The 18,188-nt window shown below is 36.1% G+C and overlaps 1 long non-coding RNA gene across 1 annotated transcript; it reads left to right on the forward strand.

Annotated features, from left to right (window-relative positions):
* Window positions 1–5,809: 5,809 nt before the first annotated feature.
* LOC135322247 (uncharacterized) lies at window positions 5,810–9,046 on the forward strand. Its single transcript, XR_010382598.1, has 2 exons — window positions 5,810–7,383; window positions 8,615–9,046. It is a non-coding gene; the product is annotated as an uncharacterized LOC135322247 (long non-coding RNA).
* The last annotated feature ends 9,142 nt before the right edge of the window (window positions 9,047–18,188 follow it).

Genomic DNA, 18,188 nt, shown 5'->3' on the forward strand with positions numbered 1-18,188 from the left:
GAAATACAGGGGGAGGGAAGAAGGAAGGAAGGTAGGCAGGCAAGAAGAAAAAGAAAACAGGTCTTTGCATGAGCCACGTATTTGATGCAGAAAAGATTATGATTAGTTCAATGCTGCAACCTCAGGGTAGCATAAAAGAGAGAGGAGGGTTGAAAAAAAGAAGTAAGGAAGGAAAGAAGAAAAAAAACCCTAGTAAGTAATGGATTTTTTGTCCATCTTTAAACATAACTGAGCTGAGAGTTTCACCTCAAACCATCTAATTCCAAAGTATATATTCAGTCCAAAGCATTAAGTTCTAGGTTTGATGAAAATCCTTCCAGAATTGCCTTTCTTTTAAAATAGTTCCAAGTTCAATGTTAGCCAAGGCTTCAGAATCTACTTGGTTTTTCTACACAACTCCCGTGACTGCTTTCATTTTCCCTTCCACATTAATCATATTTAATGGTAGCAATGTCGTATATATATGCATTTTTACTTAAAAAATTTACAGTAATATTGTCTATTCTTACTTGCTGAATTTTTTTTTGAAAAATAAATGACCCAGGCAAATTTTCACAGAATGTTTAGTGCATTATTCACATAAGAATCAATATACACAAAATGACAGGGTTTTTTTTCCCCCATAATTTTAAATAAATAATAGTCCCCTTCATCCTCCAGGACTCATGCATCTTCTTTGCAAGCAGCTTGATTTACACAAGAAATCCAGAAATGACACATCCAGTGACAAGGCCAAATCTGTGATTCCAGCTGGAAGCCAGTGCTCGTTTCAGTCAAAGAGGCCAAATCGGGGTGTGACTCAAGGTGTCGGACGTCATAGCAGCGAGCAGAATGATGTCGATTTTGACCAGGTGTGCGCAGGAGCATTGATAAGAGGCAATGATTCTGGAAAATCTTCCAAAAGTGCCAAATGGAGGAAAAAGCTCTCATGTGTTGGCACATAATTGGGTAGATTGGTGAGATTTTCCAAAAGAATTATTTAAAAATGTTTTAGGAATTTCTAAAGAGTTATTTCTTCTTACATCTTTGAAAACAGACATCCTAATAATTACATTTGTCAACAACTCTCCTATTAAAAATAAAATCCATTATGTCATGCCAAAGGGCATGATTGTCTCAGTAAAAAGAAAAATCGAAGAAATGGAGAAAAGTTTACCTTTTTACATGTACTTGTTAGCCAGAGGCATCTGTTTGCTGTTTTTACCCATCTGTTCCAACTTGATATAAAATTATTCATTCAATTCCAGAATAGGATTACTGTGTTTTAATACCAGAGAGATTTGGCCTTTGATAATTGTCACTGGTATTCAGAAGATGATTCTGGTTAAGTCTATGTGTCCACAAAACACCACAAAAATAAATAGTGGGATTCCTTCAGATAAAAATGTATTGAGGAGTATTTCAGAAAGGCTGGGGTCCCTATAAAGCACTGAAATGTTCCCAAAGTTTGGCTGCATACAAATGGTCATATACACAGTTTATTTTTCTTTGTTCTACAGTGGGAAATTTCACTGGCCTTAAATATTACTGAGAATACCTATATTAGTTTGTGAGTGCTTGTTTAAGATCCTACTAGAGTTATAATGAAGTTAATTATTATCAGTAATAATAGCATTTATGGAAAATCCACTGTGTGTAGTTTTATTGGTTTAGGATCTAATTATAACAAATATACACCTGCTCTGACACCACTACTCTCTGATGCTTATAAGATAATTGTGTGTGTGTGTGTGTGTGTGTGTGTGTGTAATACTAGAAAGGTGTTTGACTCTGGTAGATATATTCATGAAAAAGAATCAAGATTATATCGCTCTGTCAGAGAAAGACAATTATATGATATTTATATGTGGAATCTCAAAAAAAGATACAATAAACTTATTTAAAAACCAGAAATAGATGCACAAACATAGAAAACAAATTGTGGTTATTGAAGGGGGAAAGGGTGGAGGAGAGGGATTAATTAGGAGTTTGGGATTTGCAGGTACAAACTACTATATATAAAGTAAACAATAAGGACCTACTGTATGGCATGAGGAACTATATTCAATATATTTTAATAACCTATAATGGAAAATAATCTGAAAAGGAATATATATGTGTGTGTGTGTGTGTGTTTGTGTGTCTGTATAACTGAATCATTTTGCTGTACAGCTGAAACTAACACAACATTGTAAATCAACTATACTTAAGTAAAAAATTAAAAAAAAGAATCTCTCTGTGATGAAATAGATCCCTAAGCTACCGTTGTTTTAAAGGCATGATTGAATTGTGTCATCATACTTGAGGCGAACTTCACTGAGCAGGTCTTCTAAAACTAGGCTTTGGGCATGGGTACATTGGATCAGAAGGGTACGTGGTGCAGGCTCGGGGTAGGGCTGCTGTGAGCATCAAGATGCAGGCAAGAGGAGTGGTGCAGGTGACAGGAGAGAGAAGAGAATGAGCACACTACACGAGAAATATAATAGCAAAAACAGGCATTATTTGAATAACACAGAAGAATTGGTGTTCACGTGTGTGTGTTGCTGAGGAGTATGGAGCAAGGAATAAGCTTGGATTAGCAAAAAAGGACCTCCGTGTAGAAATACTTAAATGGCCACTTGAGGACTCTAAGCTTAAACATTGTAGATTTCTGTTCAGGACACTAGCCTGCAGGAAGTAGTATTTTCAGAAGGTACCTAGTGCTGGATGTGTAGGAGACCAGGGGAAGTTAAAAATAAGAAATCAATCATTTAGATCTGTTGTCTTTTACACTACATTACATTCCCACAGGTGCATATTTCAATTCATTAGGTTCAGAATTTACTTTATCTACATTTTATTCTCGTACTGTTAGTAATTACCTTTATTTGGAATGTGTTAACTATTACTTAATTAGCACACACTTGTATTTTATAAATAAATATATGTATACAAAATGGTTGATCAATTAAGCATTTAGTAATAGTGCTGTGGGTTCATAAATTTGTACGTGACATTTAGGTGAAGCCTGGCTAATGTGGTAGCATTGATATTTAATCAGGGAGCCTAAAACTAAAATCAGGAGCTTGGAAAAGCCAAATTGGACAAATATCATAAAACAAAGTACAAAGGAATTTAGTGACATGTTGGGAATGGATGAAGAGGATGACATAGGAAAACTAACGCTAAGATTTTGTGCCTGGAGAACTAACATCATGATGTCATGTACTAAAATTTAGACTTTAGAGGATAAACTCTGCCTTTAAATGGTCAGTTTAATTTGCAATATTTTTTATCACCCTATTTATTATCAAATGTATGCAAAACACCTACCCTTCTTTTTTGTTTCATATTAAATCTAAAAAATGTCATCTGAACACCAAGTATGTGCTGAATGTGCTGAGAATACAGAAAAGGAAAAAAGTGTCTCTAAACCCTAAAATACTCCCAATATTGGGTGAAAACATATGCTAATGTGTATATTTGCTAAACAACCTAGTTAGTGTCATATTTAATCCCTGTATAAACTGTTAAAGGAATGCAGATGTTAGAGTTATTGATTCTGTCTGAGGGCATCAGAAAAGAACTGGCCTCTGTACATAGAATTCAGATCCTTCATATATTAGTCATTTGGATATTTACCACTTTTGCCAAATTGATTAAAAAGAATAATTGCCAGTTGCCTCACGGAAATAGAATAGTGTCTTCTTTATTTACTAACACAGAATGTCGAGCTATTCTAACTGTCATAGCAGTGGGTCATGACCTTGGAAATGATGTACTTTTAAAAAACAAGTGATATTATGGAGGTACGTGATCCTATAAGTACTTAAGCATAGTCAACTAATTAGATAATATTAACAAGCTTCTGTTTAAGGATACATGGAAAAGAAACTAACTGTCATAACATTTTATTAGAGATTCACACTATATTTATAGCTGTTCCTAGTAGCACTGTAATGCCAAACGTTGCCATGAGACAATTCTTGTCACCTTTACAACACTGTTACCATCTTCATGTGTCGTTTACAGAACGAAATAAAAAATCCAACTCTTAGGTTTCTCTCTTGCATGCTCTGTATGTGTGTATATCCAGTGCATCTATCTATTGATCGATCGATCAATCTATCTATCTATCTTATGTGTGCATATATATGCAGAGGGTGTATATAAATACACACACACAGAGCACCCAAGAGAGAATCTTAATACCTGGATTTCTTATATCTGTGTGTCTGTATTTGAAAAAAAAATCTGAAGTTTGTAAAGGGAGTCATTCTATGATTTTTTTTTTGTTATTCATATCAGAATTTCTTTGATTTGCATTTTATTTGGAATGTATTCTAACAACTCAAGTTTTGTTGATTTAGGGCAAATATGTTTAGTGAAATAATGATACTTTAAATGGTAGGAGAGAAACGTCATTCCTTCTTCATTGTTATCTTCTTAGGTGTTGAAGTTGCAATGAAGCTGAAGCATTTCAATTTTCAAATATATTCTTCTAAGTCTAATTCTTTCTTATTAAAAATGTCTTTAGTGAACTTTTGAAAAATTCTAAATACTTTTATTTTCATGCAATTTTTAAGGGTTATTTTCCATGTACAGGTATTACAAGGTATGGGCTGTATTCCCCAGATTGTACAATACATCCTTGTAGCTTATCTCACACACAGGAGTTTCGCCTCCTACTCCTCCACTCCTACATTGCTTTTCCACCTGCCCTCTGGTAACCACTAGTTTGCTCTGTCTTTCCTTGAGTCTGCTTCTTTTTCGTTACATTCACTAGCAGTGAATGACATTTTAACATGTTAAAATCAGAAAGTTAAACTGTATGGATGTGCATGGTAATACAAGTCTTTATGCAGTTTTACAAGTTGTGCAGCAATTCAAATATTATCCATAAATAATTTTCTATCACATGAGATAATTTTTTCTTCCTTTATATGTGCAGCTCTGTTTCTTTGTTTAGTCACATATCATTGGAGATAAAAAATTGTTTCCAATTTTTGCCTGAGTCTTTCTGACACTTGGGTCTTTAACATCTGAATGCTTCTATTCTTTAACTGAAAATTCAATCTTAAATTGAAGATGTTAAGGCAGGTGTAATAGAGAGTAGACCAGACTGCTTGCTATGCCTCTAGAAATAGAGGTATGAAGATAATTAATTATCCTGAGAGGTGGAAAAGTCAAAAATATAAGTAGACTCAAGAAGGTTTTAGGTACATTTGAAGGTGAAAGATTAAAAATGAGTTATCAACACATCCTCCAGGCTTTATCCACAGTCATTAAGAATATTATCATGTATGGCATAACAAAGGGTATAATATAAATTTTCTCTGATGAACTGCAAGCTATTTCCTGGAGAGTAAGTTGAAATAGATTGTGAGTGCAGGAGATGGGTCCAAGATTAATAAAAATGTCTGCCATGGATGGATGTGGGCTAGTAGTAGCCTGGATGCCAGTTTTTGCCACTGCAGATGTAATAGATCTCTTCACATGGCTGTTCAACACTCAAACACTCTTGCCCTGGTAAACAGTATGCAGATTATTTTGTGGCTACCAATTCATCCTTCAAATTTAATTCTTGAGTTTTAAGTAGAGCTGACTCTACTTCCAAACTCCAGAAATAGACAAGGATCATGGAGTTGATAAGACAAACAAAAAGTGATTTCCTCTGGCCTTAAAATTGGATTCAGGAATGAACATTTGACCTTACCTGATGCCAGTAAGACCTACTTAGATTTTGGCTAGGTCTTTTATTTTTATTTTTATTTTTTATTGAAGTATAGTTGATTAATAATGTTAGTTTCAGGCATACAGCAAAGTTATTCAGTTGTACATATACATACATATTATATTTTCTTTTCAGATTCTTTTCCATGGTATGTTATTATAAAAAATTGGATTGAGTTCCCTGTGCTATACAGTAGGTTCTTGTTTATCTACTTTATATGCAGTAGTGTGCTTATATTAATCCCCATTCTCCCTGCCTTTCCCCTTTGTAACCATAGTTTGTTTTCTATGCCCATGAGTCTGTTTTTGGTTTGTAAGTAGAATTTTTATCACTTTTCTTTAGATTCCACATATAAGTGATATCATGTGATATTTGTCTTTCTCTGTCTGACTCACTTGGCTGGGTCTTTTAAAAGAGAGGCTTCTTGTCTTTTTGGCCAAGGTCAATGCCTATCATTGTAGAAAATGATCCACTGAATCCTCGAATAAAGCCAGTGTTGAGGAGTGAAAAATGGAGCAAAACTAATTCCTAACTACATAAATTGGAATAAACTAAACTTGAAGGTAGATACCCAAATAAATCTCAGTCATTTGAATAAATAAGTTCAATTTGATGTAGGTCATTTTGGGTTGAGTCTTCCATCACTTGTAAATCTTGATGTAACTGACATGTCTCATCTGTTCGATCACCATCAATGTCAGTACCAGTATTTGTGCTCATTGGACACCTGATAGCTGTTGCTTTAACAGTGGCCTGTGCGCGTACCACATCATGGCAAAGTTTGATGGGTGTCTACAATTTCATGAGCGCAAGAAAGGTGGACATGTTGTGTTGGGATATGAAGCTAGTTATGGAGCAGATACACAGGACAGCACACTCACACTCAAAGAGGAAACTGCTGTAAGGAGAGGCTGGGGCGAGTGCATTGCCTAAAAAGTTGTCTGGTTTGTTTTCCTTCCATACTGCACACGTTCTTCAAGTGTGGCCATTCAAAACGTGTGTGTTCTGCAACAGTAACGGTGGTCCCTCTCCTCCCAGCAGGAAGTAAGCTAATAGCCGACAGAGAAGCAGCAGAAACGGGCACCAAGGTGGAGGGGGGAGGGGACACAAACGTGCCACTTGTCTTTGAGAGAGCGTGAGGGTAGGAGTTGATGCTGACAGAACAGTAAACCGCCCGGTTCATAGCTTGCTACAGCTCTGTCATGTTATCCTCTCATTTCTGTGGGTTATGATAATTAGGTCTTAGGTTTCTTGTCCTTGATCGGTACCAAGATATTCAACTAGCATGTATTTGTTTAATGGAATACAGGAATACGCTATTGAGAAACTATTGCTCTGTACACATATCCATGTCTACGTGTGATCCCTCTGCTGTGGATTTACAAGGGAAAACTGAGCACATATCCTTTTCCACCTAATTGTTTTTATTCTCCACACTCATCAGCCTCACAAGATATAATAAGTACTGTGTGTCTGGGTGTGTGAACGTGGGTTTCAAAAAGATTGAGGAGAATTTTCTGAGTTGGGGGTGGGAGAGGTTGGCAAAGGACACCAGCCTGAGAAAATATTTGGACATTTTAGGTTTGAGGTCCATCAAATGGAGTGGACTAGGTTGCCTGACATGCAGGAGAGCATGGATTTTCTGTGTTTGAGGATTACAGAGGTGTGCACGAGTGCCTCTCTGTCAGGAGGTAAGTGGGTATTGGATGGGTTCTTTGGAGATACACAAGGTAGACCAAAAGCTGACATTTCTACTGATGGTTAATATCTGAAACTGCTCAAACTCTGTGCCCAGGAGGAGACAGGTCCTTAGAGAAGGAGAGCTGTATGCATGTCTATAAAAACTTGTTAATATGTACTGGTGCCTTTGGAGTGGACATGAAACTAAGTGACAGTTAGGACTAAATACCCAGCCAACTTAAGTAAGGGAAAATAAACAAATTCACTATTTAGCAAATTCTAATCCATATGCTGGGATTGAATGTTCATGAGCGCTCCCATCTCAAAGTGCCCAGAGCTCTCACGGCATGTACGCAGGCTCTTTTTTTCTATGATCCTTTTTTATTTCCTATAAGAAATTCTTGAGGAAAAGACAGTGAAAGAGAGTAGTTCTCAGGAAAAAGAAAACCTCCATTACCACACACTTAATAAATCCACATAAAGGGATATAAAAATGAGTTTCCATGGAGACTGGGAAGTTGAGCCCTGGTGATACTCATCTTCCCCTCCCATTTCTTCTTTCCACAGGGAGGCTAGCAATGAACAGAAATGCCTCCTTTTGAAAATTTACTCTTTGCTCTGTAGTTCCACATTTGCTTTGTAACCTGGGGATGGATGGATACATATATATATATATATAATATATATATTTTGAATTCAGATTTCCAAGTTCCATTTCTATGATTTTGACTCAGAAATTACAGTTGGGTGTTTGGGACACTGATGGGCAGACAGACTTAGAAACTATTGACTTCATACATGGATTTCTAGGGAAACCAAATACAAAAGTGTAGACTGTTGTAATTAATAGGCCAATTGGAGGTGAAGGAGAGAATAAAGAACATCCTGTTTGAAGGATATTTTTTCTACAGTAGAAAAATTATACACAGATGTAAAATTTTTTTTAGAAAAAAATATAATTCCTCACTTTAAATGATGTTTCAATCTATCAACATGCTTACAAATGATGTTTTTAAATTCCGCTCCTCATTGTCACTCTTCCAAGTTTTATAAATTCCCGTGAAATTTATAATAGGCAAAAGAATTAACAGATTAATTTTTGATGTATTTACATGGGCTCTCCATTAGAATTTTGAATCCATTCCATCTGTGATATTTTACATCACAATTAAAAAGGACCATAATTTTAATATGTGCATTTCTGAGATTATCATGGGGCTTGTTTTTGTTTGTTCAATTTAGGATCGATAGGTCCACAGGTTCTGCTTTGAATAGTACTGGAATCTACTGCTCACAGGACCATTTGATTTCACTCAATTGTTTCTTGACTTCATAGTCAACTCACAGGCTGGGTTCAAATGAATTGGGAGAATAATGAACACTTTCCTATTGATTCATCATTCTGGGAAACCTATCACAAGAGATGAAGATGAAGGGCCCCTCTTTTATGGGGCTGATGAAAGATAGCTTTCTCTACTCCTTTGTAATAGTCACTTCTTTCTGGCTTCTATAAAATAATGAATGTATTTTCTTTTCATGAACAGCTCTGTGTTTATTAAAAGAAAAAAATTAAGAAATTAAGTCGATAATGTATTCATAAAGTCTCATGTGTGAGTTCCATATTTCTAAATGAAGCCATAGGTATAATAAAAATGCAACCATTTTTGAAATTAACTTTTGTGTCATGTCTATTTCTTTTCTGTTCCACATGAAGGCTTTTCATCAGCTGATTAAAGGATGAAAATGGAATTAAAACCATGTGTTCATGTCTGCCTAGCATTTTATAGTTGAGAAATGCTATTCATAGAAATAGATGCTTAAAAGTAAATAACTCTGCATAATCTGTTCCCAGCTACACAATCAAGTTTAATTAATTTAACCTATTGCTAAATAGTTAAAAATTACAGGACAACATTCAAGCCTCCAGAGCCAGGTAGTCAAGGAGTGACTTCTGGACGGCAACCTCAAACACAGGGCATCAGACATAAAAAACAGGGGCAACAGGTGTGTGTAACAGCGCCCCTCCAAGGATGCTGGTTCTCTTGTGAGTGAGCCAGAGGGAAGATACAGAGATGGTGCCTACCAGAAGAAAGAGAAAAACAAAACAAAACCCCAAATGCCTAGAGTTAAAAAAAAATTTAAAGATGGTACCCACAGGCTGGAACAAGGCAGAGGGAAAGCATGGAGACAGTGGCTTCTAAATGCAAGCCAAACCTGATGCCTGCCCCTGGGTCCAAAACTTTGAGACCAGCAAATGAACTCCCTTCAAATAAAGAATGGTCACCTCTCTATCTGCTGCCTCTGTGCTGAGCCCTGGGATGGCGAGTCCCTGCTTGAGCCCTTTAAGAGCTGTTTCTTAGTTGCATATAATCTTATGGGTCTCATGGGTGTCAGCCATGTTGGTTTTCAAACCTAAATGTTTTCAGGGTCCATCTCCAGGGCTCATGATTCAGATCTTAAAAGTTGGGGTGCCCAATGTGGGAATCAAACCCTTCACTCTTGGGGGAGACCTCTGGGTTTTGAGTTTCCTCCCGATTGTGGGGCTCTACACAAGGAGTGCAGTTAATGACCAGATTGTGTCCCAGCTCTCCTACCTGCTTTGATGTGGGCTTCTCTCCTTCACCTGATACATTGGAGGCACTCAGTCAGGTTTTCAGAGGAAGGTGTTCCATATGTAGCTGCAGATTCAGTGTGACTGCAGGAGGAGGTGAGTTTGGGATCCTCCTAGGTTGCTATCTGGAACTGGAACTCCCCTTCTAAATTCTTAAACCCTGTCAATCACCAATTTATTCTTCACTCTGTAATTTTATCTTCTCAAAATAGCTATTTAAATTGAATCCTACTGTATGTATTCTTTTGAGATTCACTTTTTCCATTAATCATTATTCCCTGGGGATCTACAGTGGTCATTGGCATTATTTTATTATTTTCATGGCTGAATAGTATTCCATCGTGTATATATACCACAACTTCTTTATCCAATCATCTGTCAGTGGATATTTAGGTTGTTTCCATGTCTTGGCTATTGTAAATTGTGCTACTATGAACATTGGGTGCATGTGCCTTTTTAAATTAGAGTTACCTCTGGATATATGCCCAGGAGCGGGATTGCTGGATCATTTGGTAAGTTTCTACTTTTAGTCTTTTGAGGACTATCCATACTGTTTTCTGTAACGGCTATAACAAACTACATTCCCATCAACAGTGTAGGAGGGTTTCCTTTTCTCCACATCCTCTCCAAAATTTATTGTTTCTGGACTTTTTAATGATGGCCATTCTGACTGGTGTGAGGTGATACCTTGTTACAGTTTTGATTTACATTTCCCTGATAATTAGTGATATTAAGCATTTTTTCATGTACCTATTGGCCATTTGTATGTCTTCATTGGAGAATTGCTTGTTTATTTCTTCTGCCCATGTTTGGATTGGGTTGTTTGGTTTTTTTGCTGTTGTTGTTGTTAAGTTGTATGAGCTGTTTATATATTCTGGAAATTAAGCCCTTGTCAGTCTCATCTTTTGCAAATATTTTTTTCCATTCTGTAGGTTGTCTTTTTGTTTTGCTTATGGTTTTCTTTGCTGTGCAAAAGATTATAAGTTTAATTAGGTCCCATTTGTTTATTTTTGCTTTTATTTTTATTGCTTGTGTAGATTGCCCTAAGAGAACATTGCTGAGATTTATGTTGGATAATGTTTTTCCTATGTTTTCTTCTAAGAGGCTTATAGTGTCTTGTTTTATGTTTAAGTCTTTAAGCCATTTTGAGTTTATTTTTGTGTATAGTGTGAGGGAGTATTCTAACTTCATTTATTTACATGCAGCTGTCCAGTTTTCCCAACACCATTTGCTGAGGAGACTGTCTTTATTCCATCATAAGTTCTTGCCTCCTTTGTCAAAGATTAATTGGCCAAAAGTTTGTGGGTTTATTTCTGGACTCTCTCTTCTGTTCCATTGGTCCATAAGTCTGTTTTTGTACCAATACAATGCTGTTTTCATTACTGTAGCCCTATTGTATTGTCTGAAGCCTGGGAGGGTTAATCCTCCAGCTTCATTCTTTCTTCTCAGTTTTTGCTTTGGCAATTCTTGGTCTTTTGTGATTCCATATAAATCTTAGGATTATTGGTTCTAGTTCTGTGAAAAATGTCCTGGATAATTTGATAGGGATTGCATTAAACCTGTAGATTGCTTTGGGTAGTATGGCTATTTTAATAATATTAATTCTTCTAATCCAAGAGCATGGGATATCTTTCCATTTCTTTAAATCATCTTTAATTTCCTTAGTCAGTGTTTTGTAGTTCTCCACATATAAGTCTTTCACTTCCTTGGTTCTGTGCTCTTATTCAGAGTGACTGCACCATTTAACATTTCCACCCAGAAGGCATGAGTGATCTAGTTTCTCCGTATCATTGCCAGCATTTAGTTTTGTCCCTGTTTTTGTAATTTTAGACATTCTGGTAGATGTGTACTGATATTTTATTTTAATTTTAATTCACATATACTTAACAACAAATACTTTTTGACATGTCCTCTATTGGATATTTGACACCTGGCTGACTTCTGTGAAATATCTTTTGCCATTTTTCTAATTGGATTGTTTTTTGTTAGTTTTGTTCAGACATGTAGTTTACAAATATTTTTCTCCCAGTGTTTAGCTTGTCTTTTCTCCTCAACAGAGCACCTCTCAGAGCAGAAGTTTTTAATTTTCATGAAATACAGTTTATACTTCCTTATTTTATCGATCATGCTTTTGGTGTCAAGTCTAGAAAACCTTTGCCTACTCTGAGGTCCCAATGAATTTCTCTGATGGCCCTTTTTGTAAAATTTTTATCATTTTATATTTTACATCAATATGCATAATCTGTGGCCTCCTTACTGCCAGCTGGGGCTGGAAGTTCGGGTTCCCCATGCTGTCTCCATTGACACCACAGATGGAACAGGACTTGTTACTAACTGATCAACCCTCAGGTCTGACTCCCTCCTTGGCCTTCTCTGACCATCTTGGTAGAGAAGGTTAAGGTTGCGATGTCCAGAGACAACCTGCCAATCATGGAAGTCTCACTAAGTCTTTGCTGACCACGGTGGGTTGGAACCACAGTTTTTTCTTTAGCTTGGTGAGAATCAAGCAGTTATTGTCTAAAACTTTTCTCTCCTAAAACTACACAGTCTTTTTCCTAGTCCTTTTGCTAGAAGGAGAAAAAATTGTTAAGGTTCTTTTGACTGTGCCATTTGTTGTTTCCAGGTTACTGTTTTTCTGCACCATGTCTGAGATATGTGAGGCAAAAAAGAACACCTAGAAAACTCAGTGCTGGGTTGTTTCTTGGGTTCCAAGGTCCCTAGCCTGTCTGCCTTTTTCTCTCCAAGCTTGAGTCTACATATGAATGTCTTCTTTTTACTATCTAGGGTTTTTAGTTGTATTTATTAGGAGAAATAGGAAAAAGTGTATCTACTCTGTGTTCTTAGAAGCAGAAGTCTACTTTACATTTTAAAAGGACTCAGTAGTATCGTGCTATTAGAAGTATTCTTAATTAATTTTCAACTCCTAATATAACAAAAGATATTCAATCATTTTACCTTCCTTAAAAGTAGTACTTTCTATTTTTAACATAGTTAAATCAATACTCAATGGCAGGAATTTTTAATGCTGTGTAAATCTCTGAGTCAATGAAATGTTTTTGTAAAACATGTTTACTTGTTCTTTGGTTGTCATTGTGAGAATAATAAGCTTTATGCAACTACTTACTGATTCAGTGATGTCAGTTTTAGCAATTTTTGAATTTTTAGCATTATAGCAATTTTTGAAATTTATTTTTAAAGTCATAGTTCACTTTGTACATAAGCCTCAACACAAGTATTAAATTATGATTTATTTCAGTATCATCATAAATCTACTTATTTAATATTATGTTTATTTCTAACTTGATAATAAACTGACACATTTGTGGACTATATACAATGCCTCTTAATAAGCTAATACTCTTAGTTTTTTGGTATGTGGATCTTTAACTTACTAAGCAAAACTTTGCATAATAACTGGTGGATTTTATTTTCATTTGGGCTTAGATCCAAGTATACATTTTCAATCATTTCTACGTCCATCACAAAGGTCTTTGATAGTTCAAACTATTTTGTAGAAATAACTACTAGTTTTGAAATCCAATCATATAATAAATGCAGTTCCTTTTACATGTCTCAAAAAATAATATTTAAACCCATTACAAATATTTTACATTTTTCAGTGTCTTGCTTGCTTGACCTCTATTCCAAGCAGCAGTTGATTTTTATTGGTACTTCTGACTTGAATACTTAATGATAAAATCAAACCAAGGAAGCTTCTGAGGATTTATGGTAATCAGAAGAGCTGTTTGGAATTTAAGACTCTGTTATTTCCACTGATATGTATGTGGAAAAATCTGCAATAATGAAACAGACAGTAGGAAATCAGGCATAAAACACAACAAGAGGGAATATGGGAGAGTTTTTAAAATATTGCAATTGCAGTTATCAGAAATTTTTCTTAATTCTGTGGAAAGAGAAGGGGATTTTGAGGGGGAAATATAGGGAGAAGAAGAGATGATGTGAACTGAATTTCACTAATATCAGTTACATTTCCATTCACTTGGTGGGAACTATGTGGGTCATTACATTAAGGTGCTCCTTTGTTTCACCAGCTTCTGTAGTGCATATAACATGCTTTTAAGTTAAAATCATTCTGTTTCAGAAGTTTATTAATTTTTCTTCTTGTGACATTTCTGGTAAGAGAAAACACTACATAGAGTCTTTCTGTGTAATGGAATTCTCAGTAACTTAACTTTGCTGGAAATTAAAATTTGTAAGAAAATGCTTCCCATAGGATTCAGAGTTAAGATTGTACAAAAAGTTTGGCAAAATCCAAAATATTCAAAGACATCTTAAAATCTAAGCATTAAGAAAACAAGCAACCCTATCAGAAAAATAGCAAAATATCTGAACAGGCATGTCACCAAAGAAGATGCATAGATGACAAATAAGTGTATGAAAATATATTAAGCATTTTTGTTCATTAGAGATTAGAAAATTAAAACAAAGAGATACCACTATAAATGTTAGATTGGCTAAAATTTTAAAAAGTGTAACAATGTAAAATTTTTTTGTGAGAATGTGGAACAACAGGAACTCTCATTCAAAGCTGGTGGGAATGCACAGTGGTACAGCCACTTTGGAAGGCGGTATGGCAGTTTCTTATAAAGTTAAGTGTGGTCTTTCAGTACAATAAGACAACCGTGTTTCTGAATATATGTGCAATTCATTTGCAAACTATATTTACACAAAAATAAACCCATGAATGTTTTTAATAGCTTTATTCATAATCACTCAAAAACAAGAAGCAACCAAATAAGTTTCAATAGGTGAAGGAATAAACAAATTTTGGTACGTCAATAAAATTGAACATCAGTCAAAAATAAAATAGTTATTGAATGATGAAAATGCATAGATGAATCATAAATGCATAATGCTAAGTGAAACAGGGCAGTCTGAAGAGTGCATTTTACCAATGTATGACATTCTGGAAAGATAATATTAGGGAGGCAGTAAAAGTATCAGTGGTTGCCAAGGGTTCAGGTGGGCAAATCAAGGGTTGACTAGGCAAACCAATGGGAAATTTTTAGGGTGATGAAACTATTCTGTATGATAGCATAATTTTAGGTACAAGGCACTAGTCATTTGTTCGAACCTATTGAACTTTACATCACAAGGAGTAAATCTTATCGTATGCAAAATTTATAAAATAATTTAAAAGCTCGTGGGAACTACAGAATTTAGCACGTGCCATGGCAAAACAATCTAACAGTATTACAAGTATATGAAACAGACTGGAGGGAAAGGTGTTGACCTTAAAATTTTGGAAGTGAAAATTAATATTTGCAAATCACAAACTCTCAATTTATCCCTCCATATCCCTTTTCCCGACTGCTAACCAGAATTCTGTTTTCTGTGTCTGTGAGTCTGTTTGTTTTGTAAATAAGTTCATTTGTCTCATGTTTTTAGATTCCACATATAAGTGATATCATATGGTATTTTTCTTTTTCCTTCTGGCTTACTTCACTCAGTATTATAATCTCCAGGTCCATCCATGTTGCTACAAATGGCATTATTTTAATTACTTTTTAAGGCAGAGTAGTATTCCATTGTGTAAATATACCACAACTTCTTTATCCAGTTGTCTGTTGATGGGCGTTTAGGTGGTTTCTATGTCTTGGATATTATAAATAATGCTGCTATTAATACTGAGGTACATGTATCTTTTTGAATTAAAGTTCCCTCTGGATATATGCCCAGGAGTGGGATTGCTGGATCATATGGTAAGTCTATTTTTATTCTTTTAAGTAATATCCATACTGTTTTCCGTTAATGGCTATACCAAACTACATTCCCACCAGCAGTGTAGGAGGGTTCCCTTTTCTCCACATCCTCTCCAGGATTTATTGTTTGTGGACTTTCAAATGATGGACTTTCTAACTGGTGTGAGGTGATACCTCACTGTAGTTTTGACTTGCATTTCTCTGATAATTAGCGGTACTGAGTATCTTGTCATGTGCCTATTGGCTATTTGTATGTCTTCACTGGAGAGTTGCTTGTTTAGGTCTTCTGCCCATGTTTGGATTGGATTGTTGTTTTGCTGTTGTTGTTAAGTTGTATGAGCTGTTTATGTATTCTTGGAAATTAAGCCCTTGTCAGTCACATTATTTGCAAGTATTTTCTTCCATTCCGTAGGTTGTATTTTGTTTTGCTCATGATTACTTGTAAGTTTAATTAGGCCCCATTTATTTATTTTTGCTTTTATTTTTATTGTCTGCGTAGACTGCCCTAGGAGAATATTACAGGTTTACGTCAGAAAATATTTTGCCTCTGTTTTCTTCTAGAGGTTTATAATGTCTTCTCTTATGTTTAATGTCTTTACCATATTGAGTTTATTTTTGTGTATGATATGAGGAAGTGTTCTAACTTCATTGATTTACACTCAGCTCTCCAGTTTTCCTATTCCATAGGCTGTCTTTTTGGTTTTTTTATATAAACTCAAGTTTAGATTAAGATAATACTGATGGTTATATTTATAGATGTACACAGGTTAGAACACATGTGTCTATTTCTTTGTCCCGTCAGCTGGAAAGACCTAACAAGGACACCCCAGTCGCTATGAGCAGATTAGCACCCGGATCTTGGTTTCTGATATCATTTTCCAGTGACACAGATTGGGTTTCCTTGGGTAAATGGCTGATTCTAAGACTGAGACAGGACATATACAAGTGAGTGTGTATGACTGTACAGCCTAGGATGCAAGAATGCTCTCAGAACAAGGCGAAGACGCAGCGGCGAGGATGTACCAGTGGGCCCAGGAGCCAACTGAAAGCGTGCCCAACGGCTGAGAAGCAACAATTCGAGCAACAAGAACCACAAAATAAAGCGGTGCCAGACTGTAGTCAAAAGTATAAGATGAATATCAGTGAGTCTGTACTGATATAAATATATGAATGAATAAATAAGCAAATGCTGAGGAGAGGCAAAATTTCCATGCAGAAAAACTTTAAATGATTTATGGAGACACTCCGCCCGTGATGAGGTGGAGTATCGCCCCCCTCACCAATCCTTAAGTGTGGATTGTACCTAGTGACTTCCAAAGAATGCAGTGTAGAAAAGGGGATGGGGGTATCGTTACTTTACAATGACGAACTCTGACAGACTCTGCCCCAGTCAGGTGGTCAAGGTTAATATCAACAGTGATAAGTCATATTTTTATTTATCTTGATATGATGTGATGAGAATGGTAATTTTCCTCTGTGGTCTTCCTTCCCAAATCCTAGAATCCTCTTCTAATAGTGAGGAAAAACACTGGAAAAAATCCCAAAAGGAAGACATTCTTCAAAATATCCCACAAGTACTCCTCAAAACCGTCCAGGTCATCAAAAACAAGGAGAGCAAGAGGAACAAATAGTAAGGAGGAGCCTAAAAGAGACATGACAACTAGATAGAATGCGGAACTTGGAATCCTGGAAGATAAAAAAGACATCAGGCAAAAACTAAGACAATATGAAGAATAGTATAATGATGTCTCAATATCAGCTGGTTTACTCTAACAAAGCTAGGCTAGTAATAGAAAGTGATAATAATGGGGGAAACTGAATGTTGGGTATATAGGAGCTCCCTTCACTACTTTCACCATCTTCCTATTAACCTAAAATTGTTGTAGAAAATAAAATTTAATTGTTTAAAAGGAATGGCAAGAAATTCAAAACAAGTATCTATTTGAATTCTCTCTGATATCTTTTTTCTGTAGTATCTCTCTTAGGCAATATCATATTGGCTTTGCAACATAAATAAACCTTTCAAAATCTGTTTCCATCTCCTCTCCTGACCAGTGGGTCAGTAATTAGGTGAATTCTCCTCGCAGTTATATCTCACAAAGTTTACGGCAGTACATGGACTTCAAGATAAATGAGAATCTGGCTGAGGACCATGTACTGAGCCAGGCAGCCTTGCCTCATTGTGGGGATCATTTATCCAGTGTAGAGTAGCCAGGATGGTTGTGACATAGCAGCAGAGAATGGGTGCTAGTCATGTCTTCCTGCGAACCCCTGAGCTCCGGGCTCTTCTGAGCTGAGGCGGTCCTTGCTCACTCAGTCTCATCTCCCATGACCATTGTCCTGAGTGCGGAGGGGCTGGGATGCCAGAAACTGCACACAGGAGTCCTGATCATCACTGTGCAGGTATCATCAATGCTGAGTTGAGCAAACCTGATGCTCCTTGAATCGTCTTACGTCATGATTTTTATTATAAGTTTCAACA

This window comes from Camelus dromedarius, chromosome 10 (assembly GCF_036321535.1).
Source record: "Camelus dromedarius isolate mCamDro1 chromosome 10, mCamDro1.pat, whole genome shotgun sequence".
In the NCBI taxonomy this organism is placed as follows: domain Eukaryota; kingdom Metazoa; phylum Chordata; class Mammalia; order Artiodactyla; family Camelidae; genus Camelus; species Camelus dromedarius.